The sequence below is a fragment of the Aptenodytes patagonicus genome, chromosome 2 (assembly GCF_965638725.1).
Source record: "Aptenodytes patagonicus chromosome 2, bAptPat1.pri.cur, whole genome shotgun sequence".
Taxonomy (NCBI): Eukaryota; Metazoa; Chordata; class Aves; order Sphenisciformes; family Spheniscidae; genus Aptenodytes; species Aptenodytes patagonicus.
Window position 1 is genome coordinate 143,066,774 of NC_134950.1, and position 17,154 is coordinate 143,083,927.

The 17,154-nt window shown below is 38.5% G+C and overlaps 1 protein-coding gene across 5 annotated transcripts in view; it reads right to left on the reverse strand.

Moving 5' to 3' along the window:
• UMAD1 (UBAP1-MVB12-associated (UMA) domain containing 1) overlaps positions 1–17,154 on the reverse strand; it is an 87,156-nt gene that overhangs the window by 6,601 nt on the left and 63,401 nt on the right. The window lies entirely within an intron of this gene.

Here is a 17,154-nt window from a genome sequence, read left to right on the forward strand (position 1 = left end):
AGCAGGGTGAGGCTCCAGAACACCTGCAATACATTGAAGGTTGTATGGGGCAACACAGCAGAAGAAAGTTTTGAGAAAGGGGAGAAAATAGTGCAAATCCTTCTGAAGGCTGGTTTTGCCATAAAATAAAGTAAGGTCAAGGGACCTGCACAGGAGATCCAGTTTTTAGGAATAAAATGGCAAGATGGATGTCATCAGATCCTGATGGATGTGATCAACAAAATAACAGCCATGTCTCCACCAACTAGCAAAAAGGAAACACAAGCTTTCTTAGGCGTTATGGGTTTTTGGAGAATGCATCCAAATTACAGTCTGACTGTAAGCCTTCTCTATCAAGTGACCCAGAAGAAGAACGATTTCAAATGGGGCCTTGAACAACGACAACAAGCCTTTGAACTAATTAAACAGGAGATAGTTCATGCAGTAGCCCTGGGGCCATTCCGGGCAGGGCAATATGTAAAAAATGTGCTCTGCACCACAGCCGGGGAGAATGGCCCTACCTGGAGCCTCTGGCAGAAAGCACCAGGGGAGACTCGAGGTCGACCCCTAGGGTTTTGGAGTCGGGGATACAGAGGATCCGAGGCCCGCTATACTCCAACTGAAAAAGAGATACTGGCAGCATATGAAGGGGTTCGAGCTGCTTTGGAAGTGATTGGTACTGAAGCACAGCTCCTCCTGGCACCCCGACTGCCGGTGCTGGGCTGGATGTTCAAAGGGAGGGTCCACTCTACACATCACGCAACTGATGCTACGTGGAGTAAGTGGGTCGCACTGATCACACAACGGGCTCGAATAGGAAACCCCAGTCGCCCAGGAATCCTGGAAGTGATCATGGATTGGCCAGAAGGCAAAGATTTTGGAATATCGCCAGAGGAGGAGGTGATGCGTGCTGAAGAGGCCCCACTGTATAATAAACTACCAGAAAATGAGAAGCAATATGCCCTGTTCACTGATGGGTCCTGTCGTATCGTAGGAAAGCATCGGAGGTGGAAGGCTGCTGTATGGAGTCCTATGCGACAAGTTGTAGAAACTGCTGAAGGAGAAGGTGAATCGAGCCAATTTGCAGAAGTAAAGGCCATCCAGCTGGCTTTAGATATTGCTGACCGAGAAAAGCGGCCAGTGCTCTGTCTCTACACTGACTCATGGATGGTGGCAAATGCCCTGTGGGGGTGGTTGCAGTAATGGAAGCAGAGCAACTGGCAGCGCAGAGCCAAACCCATCTGGGCTGCCGCACTGTGGCAAGATATTGCTGCCTGGGTAGAGAACCTGGTTGTGAAAGTCCATCACGTAGATGCTCATGTACTCAAGAGCTGGGCCACTGAAGAACATCAAAACAGCCATCAGGTGGATCAGGCTGCTCAGATTGAAGTGGCTCAGGTGGATCTGGACTGGCAACACAAGGGTGAATTATTTATAGGTCAATGGGCCCCTGACACCTCAGGCCATCAAGGAAGAGATGCAACATACAGATGGGCTCGTGATCAAGGGGTGGACTTGGCCATGGACACTATTGCACAGGTTATCCATGAATGTGAAACATGCGCTGCAATCAGCAAGCCAAGCAGTTAAAGCCTCTCTGGTATGGAGGATGATGGCTGAAATATAAATATGGGGAGGCCTGGCAGATAGATTGTATCACACTCCCACAAACCCACCAAGGCAAGCGCCATGAGCTTATAATTGTGGAAGCAACCACCGGATGGCTGGAAGCATATCCCATGCCCCATGCCACTGCCCAGAACACTATCCTGGGCCTTGAAAAACAGGTCTTACGGTGACATGGCACCCGAGAAAGAATTGAGTCAGACAACGGGACTCATTTTCAAAACAACCTCATAGACACCTGGGCCAAAGAGCACGGCATTGAGTGGGTATATCACATCCCCTATCATGCACCAGCCTCTGGGAAAATTGAACGATACAATGGACTGTTAAAGACTACGCTGAGAGCAATGGGTGGTGGGACGTTCAAACATTGGGACACACATTTAGCAAAGACCACCTGGTTAGTCAACACGAGGGGATCTGCCAATCAGGCTGGCCCGCCCAGTCAAAACTTTTACGTACTGTAGAAGGGGAAAAAGTCCCTGTAGTGCACATAAAAAATATGCTGGGGAAGACAGTCTGGGTTATTCCTGTCTCGGGCAAAGGCAAACCCATCCGTGGGATTGCTTTTGCTCAAGGACCTGGGTGCACTTGGTGGGTGATGCGGGAGGATGGGGAAGTCTGATGTGTACCTCAAGGGGATTTTATTTTGGGTGAGAATAGCCAATGAATTAAATTGTATGAAGTTAATTGCTGTATAATCTGTATATCATCACTTCTATGGTGGCTATATACCATATTAACAGTATTACAGTAAGAATCACCCAGATTAATGAAGAATGAACTTTGATGGAACCGAGCAAAGTGCAGTGATGATAGAACCAGACAAGCACAGCGATAATGGAACCAAAACTGGCTTCAGCATGCAATAATCCACCACCACACAGCATCTCTCCTGCCCTGAAGGACTGTTATGACAGACGGAGCCCAAAGTCATGGACTAAATGAACTTAATGGACATTTTATAGGGACGGCCCATAGACTAAGGGAATGATATCTGTGTGTATATATAAAAAGACAGGAAAAGTGGCGGTGATTAATTGGAATGTGTTGGAAAGTGTGGGGACCTGGGTATGACGTAGATGGTATAGAATAAGGGATGGATACTGTCCTGGTTTTGGCTGGGATAGAGTTAATTTTCTTCCTAGTAGCTGGTACAGTGCTGTGTTTTGGATTTAGTATGAGAATAATGTTGATAACGCACATGTTTTAGCTGTTGCTAAGTAGTGCTTACGCTAGTCAAGGACTTTTCAGCTTCTCATGCCCTGCCAGCGAGAAGCTGGGAGGGGGCACAGCCAGGACAGCTGACCCAAACTGGCTAAAGGGACATTCCATACCATGTGACGTCATGCTCAGTATATAAACTGAGGGGAGTTGGCCAGGGGTGGTGACCGCTGCTCAGGAACTGGCTGGGCATCGGTCGGCGGGTGGTGAGCAACTGCATTGTGCATCACTTGTTTTGTATATTCTTTTATCATTATTATTAGTAGTAGTATTTTCCCTTCCTTTTCTGTCCTATTAAACTGTCTTTATCTCAACCCACGAATTTTACTTTTTTTTCCTGATTCTCTCCCCCATCCCACTGTGGGGGGAGTGAGCGGATGGCTGCGTGGTGTTTAGCTGCCTGCTGGGTTAAACCACAACAACTTCCCAAGTTGCCTTACTATTATGTCACAGGATAATAATATAAAATTTCTTAAGGTTAAGAAGTTTTATTAAAAGGCTGCTAGATATAACTACTAACCTTACTGGCTATGATCTAATAGAAAAGAGGAGTGAATGAGCTCCAAAGGAGGCAAGTGAGGAAAGCACCTTCCTACTGAGCTGTTGGGATTCACTTCCCAGTACAAATCCTATTTGATATTTCCCCCTCTCTTTCAGATCACCTTCTGGCTAATTGCTATAAAACATTTTATTTTATAGGTATCAAAAAGGAAAGAGTAGGCCCATCTTTGTCTATTCTTCTAGGCCACTTCAGAGCCTTCTGGAGATAGGCAGGGTATGTCACTGGGTTTCTGCTGCTTTAACGATATTCTCTAAGCTGTTCTAATATTGACATATCTGTACTACATAATTCCTACAGCTACAGTTTACAGATGTTTCTTCTTGTTCTTTATTTTCCCTAGCTTTCCTTTTCTCAGTTCTCCATTCTTATGAGTAGCTAACAGCTCTTAAAAAAGCTACATGCAACAGCAGAGGCAAGAGTTGATAAAGAACATTTCTTTTGGCTTTCCTTACTGATGCTGGTATCTTGAGAGGGGCAGGGAAAATAGGAAAGCTAGCAGAGAAGTCAGGATGATAGCCTGCATAGTTCTCCTACTGCAGCTTTCCAAGCTCTGAGAAAAAAACCATGGGCAATAGCACTGTAAGTCTGTAAGTTCAGGAAAAACCCTAAAATCTCTTCTACTTGTCTGTTCTAATCAGCACAGTTATCTTCAAGTCGAAGATCGGCAGCTCTCACTTTAAAAGAGATCTTAGCTTCTGTAGCTGCTAATTGATAACACTTAGAGGGAAGTCTTCCTTCTTGTCATGGCCAAATAGGCTCAAGGTGTGCATCATAACAAAATTCATAAAAATTTTCTGCTATAGACATATTCTCTTGCTAAGAACACTGCCAAACCCACAGAACATTTATTTATCTTAATGATATTTATCTGACCCCCCAATACTTCAAATAAGTACTTAAATTTGTAGCTGCTATAAACTTAAAAACTTCCCTTAATTTCTACTCTGCACAAATTTGTTACATGCCCTCTTGAAAGAAATAACCTGTGGAGCATTTATTGGTATAATAAGTTGGTATTTGCTTGTATTACATCAGTCCCATATTCTGAAGGGGAGAGCGGAGCCAGAAAGCCCCAAATGAAAAACAGGAAAAGGTTACACATAGGAAACAATTAGACAAGATCTTCAAAGACCCTTCTGCCTCCCCCTACGCCCACATTCCAGGGAAAAATGATTCCCTCACTCACTGTCCCATTCCCATAGCTCAGATGATAATCAGAAATCCCTAGAATCTAATGTTTATTTCGTTTGGCAACTTACACTTTTATGAACACCTGTTTATATCTTAATTGTCCCACAAGCTGGATGAACTCAATTTACAATGCAAATTAGACTACCATGTGGCAAAACTAACTTCAAAGAGGGAAAAAAAAAATCGGAGAGACCACAAAGCATCTTGGATCTTCTTTTTTCCTCCAGAAACCTTACATTTGTTAGAAGGGTTTCTGAGCACTCTTGCAGTGATATTTAGATATTGGCCTTATGTGCAAGATCTTCTCAAGCTAGACGTATTTTTGTGCTTCCAAATCATAAAGATATCCTTTAAATGGGCTAAGACATATTTCACTCATATGCTGGAGAATCCACATCAGTGAAAAGACCTTGATGAAGCCAACCTGACCAGCAGGCTTTTATAGCGACTGTGGTAATGTAATGAAGAGCTGGACACTCTACTAGAGAACATCAATCACCCATCAGTGCTGAGATCGCCCAAGCTGGTTACAATGCAAACACCAGCACAAAGCTATGTGATGCAGTCAAAGTCAAGGTTATGAAATGGCTTATGTTTTCACGCATGCATTCTTCAAGCATATATAGAACTGCAAGTCCTAAAGAATTTGATATCCCACATTAGTCACACTGGTTTCTACTTAAATGCCTAACTTATTTATCCAGAATACAATCTATTCAGAGCATATTCTCTGGACATTAGCTAAACAAAGCACTGCCAAATGCTATGACACACTATCCTGCTATGAGAAATATTAATTGAATGCACTTAGAAGATCACCAAACAATTTACTTTTCACCAAACACCAGGGAGTCAAAAAATCAGTTAAAATTATAGAAGGTACGGTAATCAAATTTAATTCAAATAAGCAAGGTGTTTTTCTTCATTCTTGGTTTGCAATCCAAATGAACAGGAATAAAAGAAACAGTATGTAAACATATAGGGTAGCTGGCCACCAGATACTAATTGCGCTCTGACGGCAAGGGTGTTACATGTTATTTCAAAACCAACGAAGTATAAAATTATCCTCTAAAGTAAATTCTTCCTTTTTACTCTTTTTTTTTTAATGTTTCTCAGCTGCCTTTAAAAACATCTAATTTGCTGCATCTCTGTGTGCTAACCATAAAGTCTGCCAAGAGTCTCGTAAGGAAGAAAAAATGCATAGTTTACAATGTACTGAGAAGCTGGATTTACAGTGCTCTGAAGAAGAATCAAAGATCAGTGCTAGCATTGTTATCATCCAAACTATTGAACAAGGTTTTCTAACAAAAAGTGATTCATTTAAAGAAATTTGTACTTTCTGTAAAAAAAAAAAAAAAAGGCTTTTTTTCCAGAAGCAGACCCATTTTCCTTAAAAAGACAACCTTGAGAAACAAACAGTACGTTCAATCTTCCAGAATATTTAGTAAATATCCAGCAATATCGTAATTATGAGAGAGACCTACAACACTACTGGTGATATAGAAATACTATCTTTATTTCAGGCAATTTTGTGGTATTACAGCAAATAGTGTATCATAATGTATCTCAGAATTTATTTAGCATTATGCAGTTATTTCTGATGTGTCTATGAATGGAAATTGTCTTAGGGGATTGTTCTTCCAATTGTGTTTCAGTTGATGCTTTTTAGGGTATTCACTGGGCCTTTTTAGAAAATTTGTAGGAATTCCAGAGCGAGCATCTCCATTGATGACAACAATTCACTTTTCATATAAGAACAGTAATGGCAAAGAGGAACAGAGGGGAAAAGAAAAATTACTCACAAGGCGCTCTGAATGTTTAGCACTTTGTATTCCAAAATTTAAGCTAGGAGAAAAGGGTCAGTAAAACCTTGCTGGAGGAGGGAAAGTGTACATGACATGATAGTTTTTAAATGTCACAAAAAACCCAACCCAAAACATCAACAACAAAACACCCCCACACCCAAAACTCCAATAAGTATGTGACCTATATCCTTACAGAACTGTAAGAAGGGAAGAAACCCACCCAGATAAGCACAATACAGATGCCCTTGAGTGGTTCAGAAAACCTCACGTGAATCATGACAGCTGCTATTCTTTCGAGGCTCACTCAAAAGTTTAGTCAGCATCCCCTCCAGGGACTCAAGAAAAAGTTATTTCTATCTGGGAGAACAAAAGTAGGTGGAAGAAGTGCTGGAGACCTTGCAGTAGTTTGGTTGCCATACCCAAATGGCTTCTGGTTGCTTGCTTTCTTTCTTAACAGAAACACAGTGAATGGGATTGTAATACTAGCCTAAGATTAGTGTTGTCAGTGGTTGCAATAGGGCAGACTTCCACACTGAAAGCTTCAGGCTAAGATCGAGTCCTTGGAGAGGCTTTTAGAAGCAAGAATGGCTGTCAGTGGAAATCAGCTTTCCCATTTGCTTTGGGCTCTTGTTTCCCAGCTTCTTATGACTCTCATTCTGTAATACAGCAGTGATTTGTCTTTCTTAAAGAGCTCCTGCTACCTGTACAAATTTTGTGTGATTAGTAGGCAGCATGTTTTTTCTCCATTTATCAATATTGCTGTTCAGAGTAAAACAGAACCAGATTTTAAAATACGCATTTAAGAATATTTTTACTGATTTGTGACATACATTTTAGATATTTTTCTTTTTCCTCTTTAAAGCATGCTTTTCAGCTGTTTCTTAGACTAGAAGGGAATCAAGGTCAGGTTAATGTTGCTGAAATCTTAAAGAAAGAAATTCTAAAGAAACAGTGAAAAGTACCTCTGACATTCTACAGTTTTTCATTGTTATAGCAAAGCTCCCCACAGAGTATCCTGGCCTGCAAAGAATAGTAGGGGAATCTTTGCTAAACCACACTTTCAGTATCAATAATCATGTACATTTGTACATCCTTATTGGCATTAAAACAATTAGAAAAGTGTAATTATTCAGAACTAGTTTTTTCTCTAACGTAGGAACAATTCGGTATTTTAAATGCAGAATGAACTTTCTGTAATTAGTACATGCTCCTTGCTCTCTCCAACAGCTAAACTGTTAATCTCTGCAGAGGGGAAGAATTGCAAGGTTGCCGTTTGAACTCTGGATACTCCAAATGTTCCATGGTTAAAGTGTGTTAGTTTAATTATCCTAGTAAATACTAGAGATGCCTATGAGTTTTATTTATGAAACGCTTACAGAATGTAATTCTACCCTGAAAAGTATTCTTAAGTACCACAAAAGACTGCATATCTAGTGTCTAAACCAACTATCTCGTTTGTTCATCCTAAAAGCAAAAAAAATTGTTTTCTTCGTTAACAATTTCACAAACTCAAACCAGAACAAGATTAAGGTTCTGGGTTTTTTTCTCAATCCCCTATAATGACAATTGGGCACAGGAAATATTTGGAGACGGGTTGGTGATAACTTCAGCAAATATACTGAACTTAATATAACCAAAATTGTATAATGATATTTTTATTCCCAATTCCTACTTTTATTCCTTTATTCCTAATTCCTATTATTTAATTATTTCATTCAACAATTGTTTAAAGACAAAGAACCATAACATCTTAAATGTGGGCATCTATAATGAGAAACTATAAAATCGTGAACAAACAGGGATAAGATGCAACATGAAGAAAGACTGCAGAAATAAGAGAAAGAAGAAATAAGAAGGAAGCAGAACAGGATTCTAAATCTTTATTAAAAATGCTAAGTCTTAATTTCCCGCCATAACTAAAATAATTATACTCTTATCTTTCCTTCTATCCCAACCAATTTTAGCACTTTTGAATCTGATAACTGAAGAGCTCTATCAGCATTTATGCCCCCTCAGTAGCAGGGTTCCTGTTCTTGCTGCCTCCCTGTGCCTCTCTGGAGGCCCCTGAGCTTAGGGCACTGTCCTAACAGGTGAATTTTGGACAACATTCCCCTCTGCAACATGGAATATTGTGATAAGAATTATCTTAGAAGAGAGATGTGGGTTCGAGTAAGGAACAGTTTATCTAGTTCCTCTGTTCCTTCGAAGTACTCTGCAAGCTATTCATAGCAAAGATCTCATACATTATAATAAGCAACACGAACAATATTCAGCATGTTGTGCTTCTGCCAGTGCCAGGAAATGTTACTAACTAGGCCAGATCTTTTTTATGTCTTTTTTCTGTAGCATGTATGCTGAAAGATTAAAAAGTTCATGAAAATTACTATAGTAAGTAAACTGCAAGCCAGAAGAACTGTAATTGAAAACGCAGGCAGCTCTAGACATCCAGCAGTGCATTCCACAGCCACAAATCAGAAGTGAAGGACAAGTCAATATATTGCAAAAGGAATAGAAAAGTCCGATAAATGCTGATAATGGATCTGTTCTGTAACTTCAGTGTCATCCAAAAGCACAAAGTACTCACATTTATTTTGCTGCTACCTTCATTCCTGATGTAATACAAAACTCAGATATTAACTATTAAAATTCAGTTATCTATTGAAGCAACTTTGAACCATGAATGAGTTCTTTGTATGTGGGGCAATAATTTTTAAATAACTAGGATGCAAATATTACACACACACCTAGAAAATACTCTTTTAACAGAGCTGGAATCACGAGGAAAGGCTATATTTTAACTTTTCAATATAGCCAGAGAATATACTAAGAAATTAATTTTCTATAAAACTTTAATTGCATATTGAAATAAACAGTATTTAAATAATCCATTTTAATTTAGCAGCTATATTTGGTCGATGTAGTTAGTGACAACAAGATTTGAGTTTCTCTCTACTGCTCCAAGCAAAAAAATATCCTGAAGACTTTTTGGAAGCTGATGTCCTGAATAGGAGGAGCTTAGACAAACTGGGTGTCTGCCTCTATGTCTCTACCTCTTGTTCCCAACCTCTGCTATTGTAGAAACTCCAACATGGTAATCTGCTACGGCGGGAAAAAGATGACAGTTCCTCTGAGATGGTAGACGTCTGTGGAGCAGAACCTCTAAAAAAGAGGGATAATACTGCATTCTCTCATTATTCTCCTAAGTGTACGAAAATCTAAGGACTTGAATGGGAAAGGAAGCTGTCTACTTAAGAAAAGAACTTAGACAATCAAACATAAAAGACTAGTAAGAAAATACTTAGCAAATATCGTTTCACCAAAAAAGTCAATAAATTTTTCAGCAAATTGGAACAACTGGGAAAAGCTGCATACATCAGAAGTTATTGTTTCGAGAAGAAAAGGAAATCTCTCCTTGAGTAATTGAGGTAGTCAGCAACATCCGTGAAATGTCTCCCTAGAACGTTAATATCAGTGAGAGGAAAAAGACAGAGGGATAACAATTTCCATCTACAATAAGAGGAAAGGAAAAGGAAATGATCTTGGATTTGGTATTCAGAGAAAAGCTAATTAAGTAGAGTGAACAGAAAAGAATTACTAGTCTGAACCCAGGTGAAGCTTCCTCCAGTGATACCTGCGAACAACGTCCTCAGCCGTGCTTTCAGAAGCTTTGTTAGGTAACTCAACCCCTGGATCTTCCTAACGGTCTCTCTCCTCAGTCTTGAAAAACATAAATGGGTTCTCAGGCAGATGTGTGAATAAAAATTGCTGTACTAAGTGCTTTATTGTGAGGTTTTTATCGTGCTGCTTAAAATCCAAGCATATGGTAAGACTAGCAATATGTCCTATTTACAAATTTAAAATATTCTAACGCCGAAAAAGTGAATTAGGCAAGTGTCTCCTAACACAACTTTCCACCTGCTCTCTCCATAGAGATTCAAGCCAGTAAGAGAAAGGAAGGATGGATATTTGACTTTAAGTTCCTCCATACACAGTGTGTAGCTGGAGCACTTGTCAACAGCACCTTCAGCAAACAGCTTACCAGGAGCCAGAGCCTGTAAAGCTTCAATCTACTAACAGTAACAAGACTGAGTTGTCCTCAGCACCTACTGCTTAGGCTTTGGAGATGCAGGAATAAAAGCATGATGACTCTTAAAGCAGTAAAGGACCAAATAATTAATTAAATAAATAAGAGGAAACAAATATTGGTCATCTCGTTCAATCAAGGTGGCCTCTTTCAGCCCCCTGGTTCTCTATGGAAGGAAGATAATTAGACCATAATGAAAAGGAAGAAGGGCAATTTTCGGGCTTTTAAAATAGGTTTGTTTTTATCAAGCAGGTCTACTAATTGCATTACAACACTAGAAAAGAATTTTTAAAATTTGTAATACTGTGGAAGCAAAGAAAAGAAATTTGCAAACAAATAATTTCCATTTTATCTTGTATTTTTAAAAAATGCTTTAGAACAAAATTTGACTATGTGCTGACCAATGCACAATCTTTCACAAGTCTGATACGACTGAGGAGTAGTGAAGTTTTGGGGATTTTTTTAGGGCAGAAATTACAGCAGTAGCACATTATGGTAAAAGGATCAAACCACACTGATGGAAAGTACAGAAAAACATATTCCTGTCTTATCAATATTAGCACTTTGGACTGAAACGAGACAGTTTTCATGTCATATTTCCTTTCCATTAAAATGGACTGCCCACTGCTGTCTCTGTTTTTTGGGTTTTTTTCCCAAAAGTGGCAGTGAAACTAACCTAAAGACATTGTTATTTTCCTTACTTGGTGTTTAGAGTAAGTATTAATAAGCTGCCCTATACCAGTCTTTCAGCCACCATTTTACGCTAATGCATCATGTTGTAAATATCACTGTAGCATCAGGCTGTATTAGCACTCAGTCTCATCAAGTGATGTATGATCTACATTGCATTTTAGATCAATTTTAATATTTGGAAAGCTCAGAAGGGTTGCTCCCAGAGGCAGGATGACTGACCAATCAATTTGTTGACAGCAGCAAAGTGAACCAGCATTACTGGCTTTTAGTCCAACCACATGTGTTTGGGCAAGAGATATAGGATAATCAGTAGTTTTATCTGGGGATTAAGCTAGTCAGAAGATCCCAAAACTAGAGAAAGGCTAAAAAATGTGATGGGAACATCTGGGCACCCAATCTGAGCATCTCCTGCTACAAATAACCATCCAATGTAACTGAATAAGCATGCAATTAAGTCAAGCGTATAGCGAGTCTCTGCTCAAACTAAATAGGGAGGTATACAAATTGTGCTTCTGGATACATGTGCCTTGTCACTATTTGGAGTATACGTTCCTTTACTAAAGCCTCGCTCTCAAAATGAAGAGGCTGCCAATCAGGCCAATTTTACTATTTTATGAACTTTTTACATGCGGGTATGTACATTGCTATTTATAGGCACTAAACGATGAAAATATACCATGCTTGTGTGCTATAATTTCCCTACAGGAGGTGGTTTTGTCTTCTGTTGCTCAAACCTTGCCAATCATACAGACCGACCACAGCACTGACTCCGGATTCCACAGGCAGGGCTGTGGTAGGGACGGATGCTCCAATCCATTTGTTGTGTTTATGTGTATTTGCTGGCCAAACAGAACATTCAAGTCCCATCTTAAAAGACTGTAAGGCTTCCTCAGTTCTTGTTGTAATGAAATCTCAACTGAAGTTAAACAAAGCGTTTAACAGTATTTCACACTTGCAAAGTGCTATAGAAAAACGCTTTGTAAGAGAAAGCTGCATTACTTTTTTGAAAATGAACTGTTCTCTAAGTTCAGAGAGGAAGTTGGTAACAACCACGTTAATTCACATCTCTCAATTCCCACTCCAGTTCCCTATATCTAAAAATATAATACTTCCCTTTAAGAAAAACATAACATTCTTGATGTTACTATGATTACTAAGTATCTGAAATAACCCCAGCTGTGTATCATGTTACACAGCGAAAAAGTCTAACTATTCACTTTTAGAATTGAGAAAAACCCTACAAGGTGAGAGTCTTACAAGACACCCCCAGGTCTTACTGGTTGACCCTGGGTCAAAAGATGGCACAAATCAGAGTTTATGAAATGTTGTTTATGAGGCTATAGCAACTCATCCTTTGTGACATGCAGAAGCACATGTGTATGTATGTATACCTAATATATTTACATATGATATGTACATACACCCCCCCCCCCCCAAGTTGCCCAACTGTTGAGGGCAGACAGAAGTCCATTGGTCCATACGTTCTGGAGGTCTTCCTAATATGAAAAGGCCTCTTAAATATTTTGGTCAATTATCAAACAGATAGCAATATGAACGTTACAATATAATGAAGCTTTAGAAAGTAAATATGCTATTGTATAGTAATAGTTGCAATATGTAATAGTTGACTTTTTTAGCTGACTGGGCTATTTACCTTTGTTCTCAGTAAGATCACAGCCATATACTGTGCCCTTCTTACCATATGGCAGCTCTACTTCATACAGACTTTCGATCTGTGGCTGCACACGGATCCCCCAAAGAACTGCCCGCTATTTACTATACATGCAAAGGATGCAGGGAGCTAAGAAAGTTGATGTCCATTGCAGCCACCAACGCTGAAAACTAGTCATCCTTCTTTAAAGGTAATGTTAAAACATCACTTCCTATAGCTTATGATCATACACAATAGATCTTTCTTCTGATGGTACCAGCATTCAGTGAAAAGTACATGCTTGATGACCTGCTGCAGACTTATTCCAGTCCCCGCTAAGAGTGGATAATTTCATTAAGTGATTATTGCTTACATACCCAATTAAGAAGAGAGAAACTATGGACCAACATGCTTTAAGGGCTTTATAGGTGAAAAAGAAGATCTTGGAGTTAATATGACATACAACAAGCAATTAATCTAACCAGGCCATGACTAGAATTCTACCTTATGAGAGCTTAAAAAAAAAAGCCAATCTGAGCAACAACATTTTCTATAGACACTATATTTTGTCAAAATGAAGCAAACTAATCACAAACATTGGCCAGTAATTTTGAAATATAAACCACCTTCTCTAAAGCAAATGTAGGGTATTTAAAATGATGCAGTAAATCATCACCAGAACACCCTTCTCAAGATTTTAAATATGGGACCCTCTGAACCATAAATGAAGAGTTGGGTGACTGAACAGGGACACGACCAGTAATAGCTCCTTTTCCAGTAACTTGTAAAAATAATCCACACAGCCAAGCTTTAGTAAAAACTGGGCAACAATAGGTCTGGAAGAACCAATTAATTTTATTTATTTTTTTAAAAGAAACAAAAGAGAACATTAGCATTATTCATGCCCTGGAACTGTATCAGGTGATCTGCTCAAAAGGATGTCTTAAAAGTCTATCAACTTCAGCAATATTTGCTAATTTCTCTAGATGAGTAAAAAGAAAATTAAATTAATTTTTTCCCCTCCTCTGTGCACTCAGAACTCCCATTATCTCTCCCTTGATATTTCATATCTCATAGTATTTCTGTCTTTCCAATTGACTAATATGACCCCTAACCAGATACCTAGGAAACTGTTATTTACATCTGTTCAGAATCCTTACATAGCAGCTTTACAAAGGATCAATTTAATGAGGATATTATCTGCCAATTCAGATATTAAAATTTTTTTTCTAATTTATTTAGATACTTGCCCAAAACAGTACACACCAGTATCTATATGCAGAAAACCATAGAAAATGTTAAATTTACTTCAGGAAACATGGGCTTTCTATCTGCTACGTTCTCAGTTTATAGCAGCAAATTATGAAAAGAAAGGGCACAAGAGCCATAACAGAACTATTGCAATTCATGAAGAAAACTATGTCCTATGATGATAAGTATCACAGCAAGGTATATAATTAAGAGTGGCTATAATGACAACATATAAATTAGATAATTATGGCTTAAGCAATCCCTTGGGGGATTTTCTCTTGCCCTAGAAAAAATATAACAAGCTCCTTAGATAGAACGCAATAGCTATTAAGTATCTGAGGGAGAAACAGGACTATAAAGACAAAAAAAAAAAAAAGAGCACACAGCAAGAGAAAAATCTTAATTTACAATCTAAAGACAGCTCTCATTTTTGGTAGTTTATGTTAATACACTTACTGGTACAGTTTTCACCCATCAAATCTGCTGACAACTGTTGGCTAAAGAGCACATGTCAGATTATCAAGAAGTGCAATATCAAATAAACACGAGCTGCTTCTTAAGGTGACAGTAGGGAGATACAAAACACTGCAGCTATTACCAGAAATGTAATTTTTTGTTGATGTTGTTGTTTCTTACATCAATTTAATAATCCCAGGTGTCCTGGACACCAGACATACAATAATCTTCATAAATCCTAATTCTCAGCCATACCATCTGTCAAAAATATTTTTTATGTCTCCTAATAGATATGCTACATAATTGCTCTCACAGTAGGACAAAAATACATGGTTGCGCTAATTTGCTTTACCAATGGAATAGCTCATTATCAAAAATAACCCCACCACATTACTAGGCTTTCTAGCACTCTTCATATATCAACACTAGCCTTTCCATTCTGTTATTTTCTATAACCTTAAATTCCCAGTGAAAGCAGATAAAGATTGAATTATCTGGGAATTGTACTATAATAATGGAAAACTCGCAAGCATGAAAAAATAAAACCGTAATATCTCTTTCTGTTATGATGGTGTTGCAGTTAAAATTAGAAGCTTTGTATTTCACTGTCACAAAGAGACTAATTTAAGTTCTCAGCCCTGCAGCGTGCTAAGCATTTTGGCCCCAATCCAGAAAAGCACTTAAATGCGCGTATGACTTTTAGCTCATGAGCCTGAAGCGACTTCAGCAGGATTGTACATGCTCGATTAGGCCCAGAGCACTCACTACCCTGGTGGACAATGCATCTGACTCGGCATCGGGAGATGACCCTCCCAAACCTCCATCTGTACTTGCGGAGATGGAGAGGGTACTCCACATGGGACTGTTCAAAGTAGGAGCTTCTGTTCCCACTCCCGTGGGAACGTTTGGACTAAAGTTGGCCTTTGAGAACACCCTTCCTCAACAAGTTTCTAAATATCTGCAGTTCCTCTAACATGCATGTGGTATCAAAACCCCTTAAAATAACGCAGACTGCAGGTACTGCCGTTGTTATAAGAGGTTCTGTTACATGTTGCTAGTTGCAGCAAGATAATTTTGGTGTAAGCTTTTTTTCGTGCATTAGTTTAAATAAGTTGTGCAAGTTTATACAGAAATATGTACTTGATAATTCAGTAATTGTACAGAAAACAAATCCAACAGTACCTAAGTAAATGGGAAATTCCAAAGATCATGACAGTTACCAAAAAATACTCCAGAAGATACTTTCTTCAAAAAATCAAACTCAACCTCATTTCCTTTTTGAATAAGGAAGTGACCCAGCAACAAAGTATTACTTCCTTCTTCTTTAAATCACATTTCTAAAAGCACTTTCCATGTTCCACAAAGTCTACATCTATTAAATTGTAAAACAGATTCTATTTAAAAATAAAAGCAAGTTTCTAGCAATTGAAAGATGCAGTTGAAGAACTAAACATTCTTCTGTTCAACTCTGCATGACAAATATCTGATACTACTTTGCAGTCTAACAGATATGTTTTAACATACTGTACTATGTTTACGAAGTATTCTTGTTTTAATGCTAGCAAGCTTACTATTTCAGTTAATGTTCTGTTTCTCAGTGACATATTGAATACATAATACAATGCTTTTCCAATTTTGCTAAATTGGTAGATTTCTCCCACAAATTTATAAAAACATACTTACTACTGCAAATAGGAATATTGCTTCCCTAATGGCCAGAATTATCCATTTCATTTCCATGATCCTCAGTTACTCTATTTAATTTGAGAAATGGAGAACTCCTTCAAGTAAATGTGAAGTCCAAACACCCAAATCCAGAGACCGGAATTAATAACTTAGATACCACCAAATGCTGTATCTGCTGTATCTTAATTTAATTGATGTTGTCACAAGCCAGTTCATACAAGTATTTTTGTGACATACTAAGTCTTTTAATATACAGATTAAAATAAATCTTTGTTTTATTTGCACTGTAATATCTGCTATTTTATTTTGAAAACTTTACTTCTTTCCTCTGACTCATAAACACTTAAAATCTACACAAGTTCCTATTTACTGAAAATCCACAGAATTGAACAAACCACTGACACTACAATAACTGGCAGCTCACAATACCTAGCAAGAACATCACATTAAGGGAAACTGTGTCTGTGCAGTAGGTAACCACAACACCAATGCATTATACTGCCTCAGAATTGCAGGACTTCAGCTGCAAAACACCCTGGCTCAGATGTGCACAGATCCAGAAGTCAGACTAAAATTTTGCAATTAATTATAACTAATTCATACTGCCATGTTATCAGAAGGCAAACCACTCATTACTATGATGAATTAAAGATTTCTGTATCAGACACAGTTTTTAATTTGAAATTAAAAACGGAGACTACAGATCACACACACGTTGACCACTCTTAAAGATGCAACATTATCACACACACCTCTGATATACCAAGGGACTTAGCAATAATAAATATTAAAATGGCATTGAGAAGAGAGAGACAGACAGAGACACAGTTCCAAGGCTAGATATGAGAGAGAGAAATTTTAGGTTAAGCAAAAAAACCCCACCACAAACGCACCAAAAGTCCAAGCAAAATGTCTCACAGTTATCTTGTAAATATCTAAAATATTT